The sequence below is a fragment of the Bubalus bubalis genome, chromosome 6 (genome assembly GCF_019923935.1).
Source record: "Bubalus bubalis isolate 160015118507 breed Murrah chromosome 6, NDDB_SH_1, whole genome shotgun sequence".
NCBI lineage: Eukaryota > Metazoa > Chordata > Mammalia > Artiodactyla > Bovidae > Bubalus > Bubalus bubalis.
In genome coordinates this window covers 113327509-113333508 of record NC_059162.1, presented here as the reverse complement: position 1 = coordinate 113333508, position 6000 = coordinate 113327509, and positions in this window count along the sequence as shown.

Below are 6000 nucleotides of genomic sequence, written 5' to 3'. Positions count from 1 at the left end.
CTTCCTTTGACTAAAACCCCTGTCCTGGCCTTCTTCATGGCCAGTTGCCCGAGCAGACTGGGCTCAGGCCCCGGCTCACTCTGACAGATCACCTTCCTCTGCCCACTGCAGGGCTCTGCAGTGGCTCTCCAGGATTTCCTCTGATGTCACACTGTTCACCGTGGGAAGACCTTGAGTTCTCCTGTCTGCCTCATTAGACAGTGAGTCCTCTGAAGGCAGCAACAAAATCATTTATTGCAAATAATTCGATAAGTGACTTGTTGAGTGAGGGAGGGAGTTCAGATGAGGAAACAAGTTTTGTAGCCTGCCCAGTTGTCCATAACCAATCACTCCTAATGAATGTAAAAGTTGTCTCCTAACTTCTGGCCCAGAGCTTTTTCTTTGATGCTTTATTAAACCCTGATTGTATGTCCTCTTTCAGAGTCCTCTATAAAATCTGGATAGCAGTGTGGGAGAAATTAGTTTAACCACTTGGAAGAGAATAGAGACTAAAGACCTAGGAGGGAAAAAATTGCAAAATTAGAAGGAGAAAAAGAAAACATGTAAGAAAGAGATGAAAACCATTGGTGGCTTCAGAGGGTCTCAATTCAGAACAGTTCAGTCACTCTGTCATGTCCAACTCTTTGAGACCCCATGGACTGCAGCACTCCAGGCCTCCCTGTCCATCGCCAACTCCCAGATTCACCCAAACTCATGTCCATTGAGTTGGGGATGCCATCCAACCATCTCATCCACTGTTGTCCCCTTCTCTTCCTGCCTTCAGTCTTTCCCAGCATCAGGGTCTTTTCCAATGAGTCAGTTCTTTGCATCAGGTAGCCAAAGTATTGGAGTTTCAGCTTCAGCATCAGTCCTTTCAATGAATATTCAGGACTGATTTCCTTTAGGATGGACTGGTTGGATCTCCTTGCAGTCCAAGGGACTCTCAAGAGTCTTCTCCAACACCACAGTTCAAAAGCATCAATTCTTTAGCGCTCAGCCTTCTTTATAGTCCAACTCTCACATCCATACATGACTACTGGAAAAACCATAGCTTTGACTAGATGGACCTTTGTTGGCTCAGAGGGTATTTCAAGGATATTATTTGTGTGGAAGGAATAAAGGGATGGCCCTCAAAGCATTCACATTTCATTTCTTCACATCTTGATACTGAAATCCAAGAAACATGCAAAATGGATAAAATAGAATTGCTTTTCATGTTCATTATGCCTAGAATAGGATATGCTTAGTTGTATCCAACTCTTTTGTGACCCTATGGACTGTAGCCTGTCAGGATCCTCTGTCCCCAGGATTTCCCAGGCAAGAATACTGGAGTGGGTTGACATTTCTTACTCCAAGAAATCTTCCCAATCCAGGGCTCAAACCTGTGTCTCCTGCATCTCCTGCAATGGCAGGCAGATTCTTTACTACTGCGCCACCTGGGACTCTAGTTAATGTCAGGCCCTGGGAAAAGCCTGAAATTTTTCCCAACGTGTAGCTGACGTGGACGCTGAGAGAAGACCCAATACTCCTGTGAAAGAGATGAGGCTCCATCACTCACAGCAGTAGCCAGGGTATCTGCATCTGTTGCTTTGGTTACCTGAGCCCTGATTCCCAAAGGCAACATGAAAAAGAGCCGTGATACCTGCACACATGGTCAACCACATTACAGAAGAAGACCTTAGAGAATCCTAGGCTTTTCTAAGTGGCAGTGAGCATGCCTGCCATTTTTTTTTCCAGAGGAAGATATTATCTTTATTATATGGAGTGTTAGTGGGCCTGTTCTTTTTTCTATAGGGAGAAATTACTTCTATCTCCAAGGCTGTTCCTCATGCGAAAATCCTTGAACAAATAGAAACAGAGGCAAATGTGCTGACTCGTGAGAAACCAGTGTATCCATTGGTGTCTGCCAGAAATTACCTGATTGATCCATTGACTCACACACTAGACATCACTTAGCAATTATATGCCAGGCACTGAGCTGCTTGCTGGATATACATCTGGGAGCAAACCTTGACATGGTTCCTGACTGCAGGGAGCTTACACTTTTAGCCAGGAAGGTAATCATACATTCAGGATCACAAAAAGACATGCAAAATGGCAACAGTGATGAAGACCCTTTGAGGAGGGCTTATGCCACCACAGAGACGTATCATAGTGGATACTACAAAAGTGTGATGTAGCAAGAAAGAGACTCCCAGGCAGATGAGACAGAACGAGCAAAGGCCCCGGAGTCAGAGGGCAGATGTCCCCTGTGAGTGGGTGAATAGTACAGTTTTCCCACGACTGTTGTCTCTTTCAAGCCAGTTGCTGCAGACTGATCATTAATTGCATCCCTCTTCCCTCTAGAAAAATGCTACAGGTGAACCTATCTGCAAAGCAGAAATAGAGGCACAGATATAGAGAACAAATGTATGAACACCGAGGATGGAAAGGGGGGACAAGGGATTGACATATGCACACTACTATGTATATGTATAAACTAGATAAGTAATGAGAACCTACTGCACAGCACAGGGAACTCTACTCAGTGCTCTGTGGTGACCTAAATGGGAAGGAAATCCAAAAAAAGAAGGGATATGTGTATACATATGGCTGATTCACTTTGTGGGAGAACAAAAAATAACACAACATAGTAAAGCAACTATACTCCAATATTTTCAATAGTGCCATCTGAGGATTTGAGAGGTTCAGAGTTCAGGGTGAGGGCAGCATGTTTCAGATGCTGCTCTACAAAGATAAATGGGACCAGAGCATGCTGAGCTTTGCGGGCACTGCTAACAACTTGGGTCATTATCCCAAGAGCAACGGGGTGCTACATGAGGGTTTTGAACAAGAGCATCACATGAGCAGGTTTTCATTCTGAAGAGATCATTTTGGTGTCGATGCAGAGAAGGATTTAGAGGAGATGATCAGGTCATCAGAATCTATGACTGTGGTTCAGACAAAGAAAACAGTGGCTTGGATGAGAATGGTAAAGCGAGAAGAAGTTGGATTTAATTGGTGAAGAAGGGACATGACAACAGACACTTAGGGGGTACAAAGGACAGGCTATGACTTGGGAGTAAATAGATCATCAGTGATGACGCTAGAATTTCTGTCTGGCACTATCACAGGAAATATTAGTGAAGGTAAGGAGAAATGCTAGCTAGGCAGTGGGATGAGCAGGTATGAGCTCAGGTGGGAAATACAGGCTGGAGCCATACACCTGGGCACTGACATCATCTGGATGCTAACTGAAGCCGGAGTGTGAAGGAGGGAACCCAAGTACAGGAGGAGAGAGCCAAGGATGGAGCCTGGGAAAGCCAGCATGGACAGATGAGCAGAGCAGGGCAAGTCTCAAAGGCAACTGAGAGAGTGCTTATCAAGTCGGAGAAGCCCAGACTGGGGTTCCAGAAAGCCTGGAGGAGAGAGGTCACAGGAAGACTGGCAAACACCTATGGACAGAACTGGAGCGCACTGGTGGTCCATGCAAGCAGAGGGGTGTGGAGGCGACTGGAGAAGACTCAGCCACGTGTGTGTGGTGGGGGGCGGCGGGGGAATGGAGCCCAAGAGTCCCGGCACCTCTGTGAGGTTTCAGGTGGTAAGAGGGAGGAGACAGAAGGGCCACGGAAGGTGGAGGGCAGCAGAGCTCGATTCTGAGGATGGAAAATATGGAAGCAAGCAGAAACACTTCCAGTGGGGAGAATCCCCTTGAGAAGAGAAGGGATAAAAGGAAAGTGAGGAAGAAGAGTAACCAGCCCTAGAAAGTTCCTGAGAAGCACAAGCATAGGATGGAGTCCAAAGCACAGGAGGAAGGAACTGACTTGGAGAAGACAAAGGGCAGCGGGAAGGAAGGCCCCTCAGTGGGTGTCAGGGTGCCCGCAAATCTGGAAGAGGGTGGCCGAGTGAGCCCATGGGAATGCGGGTGGGAGGAGGAAGCAAGGTTATTGACCAAGGGCAAAGAAGGAGATGGAGTCAAGGGGGAGCCAGAGGTTTCCAGGATAATGTGTCTGGAGGCAGCCACTGCAGAGAACAAGTGGGACAGAGGAAAACAAGGAGGGTGCCAGATGGTTTGTGTGTGCACGCACACACACGAACACGCATGTGTGCTCACACACATGCACGGGCACACATACCTACAAATGTGCATATGCACAAGCACATGTCCACACGTGCATGAACACGTGCACATATGTATACACGTGTGCACACACAATGTTCACACATACACATGTGCACACATGTGAATGTGTGTTCCCACATGCATGTGCTCTCGCACACACTCACACATGCATGTGTGCATGTGTGTTCACACACATGCACACATTGCATGCATACACGTGCACACAGTGCCCACATACAGGCACACACTCACACATGTGTGCAATGCACACTCGTGTGTGCATATGCTTCACACACATGCACACACATATGTGCACACACATATGCAGACATACACACAAGCACACTCACATATGCACATGTTCACATGAACACATATGCATACATATGCGTTCACATGCTTCACACATATTCATACACACAAACACATACACACAGGCCAGGACCTCAGTCTCTCCACTCTCTGTAAACACTCCCTCACATCTGGGCTCCCTTCTCCCTTCCACTAGCCTGCCTGTGTCCATCCCCGCATAGTCCTGTCACCATAAGCATTCCTACAAGAGGTGGCCTGAGGAAGCCTCTGAAGCCTGGCAGGCTGGTGAGAGGGAAGATCATTGCCAGCACTCCTCAGTTCATATCCACCCTCTCGTCCAAGACACATTTACAGAAATAAGCTCAAAGCCATCGAAATGACCCAGAAGAGAAAATCCATCAGCATTCTGGCCAAAGCCAAGCTCTGCTCATCTACCCAGGGAGCCGCGAAGGCTGGTGTTTCAGAGAGGGGAGGGCCTGGGGAGAGATGAAGCTCAACTTCTCCTCCCTCTAATGAGGAGCCCAAAGCCCAGAGAGGTTTAAAGGCAGCTGCTCACCCACAGGTGTCCTCGTTCTTTGAGAATTAATCTGGGCACACTGCATCCAGAGGCAGGCAGTGAGTGCTTGACGAAAGTAAGTTTATCTCCCCCTCACCAAACCCCCAAATGCTTCCCTCCAAGTCAAATGCACCACAAGTCTGAAAATGAAAGCCTCTCTTTGCTTAATCAGGGGAGAAACGGTGTCGCCTCATTTCAGACGGATCAGAGGAAAGCTCAAGAGGAAAGAACATGGCCCAGGATTCTGGAGCCGGAAGGCCGAGTGCTCTCCGAAGTGGAAAGGAAATGACTCTCCTGACCTGGAAACAACCCTCATTTGCCATGAGAGTCTCTTGTTTCCAGACTCTCCAAGGACAGCAGGGGTCAGAGACTGTGGCTATGGTGGGTAGACAGCGTGGGGTCTGCAGGGAGAGAGAATGCAGGCTGTGCCCAGGATCTCCCCGAGGAGGTGGGCTGTTAGGGAAACCCCGTGAGTGTGCTGACGACCCCCGCCCTCCTGCCACCAGAGCCAGGACTCCTGAGAGTCTTCTGTTCTGGGTCACTGAAGGCACACGGCTCCTTAAGCATCCATAAATCGCCTGATCTGCCTGAAAGAAACTGACAGTGGAGCTTGAAAGAAAATCCATTTCTGGAATAATAAGAGAGCTTGGCAGCTTCTGCGAGCAGATTCAAGGCAAAGCTGAGGGCGCCCGGGGGATTTTCACTTTGCAAGGGGTGGGGGGTGGGGGCTGTCTGTGCCCGGAGGTTGAACCAGGGGACATGAGAGGTGAAATTGGAGGCGAAAAGCCTCTCTGTCAGTGTGGAAGGGCAGCTTCGCTCTTGTTCTTCACCCATCTCCAAGAAAAATTAAGTAGACATCAAAGTCATCTGCCAGCGCTGAACTGGAAGGAGGGAGAGAGTGAGAAAGGGAAAGGCTGGAGGAGGCTTAGGGCGGGGGTGCAGGGGAGGAGGTAGGGGGACAGGAAATGGGGACAGAGACCATTGCTGCTTAACATCTATTCAGCTGGGGTCACTGCAGCACCGTAACACAATTTGTTCTTTTGTACTCGGC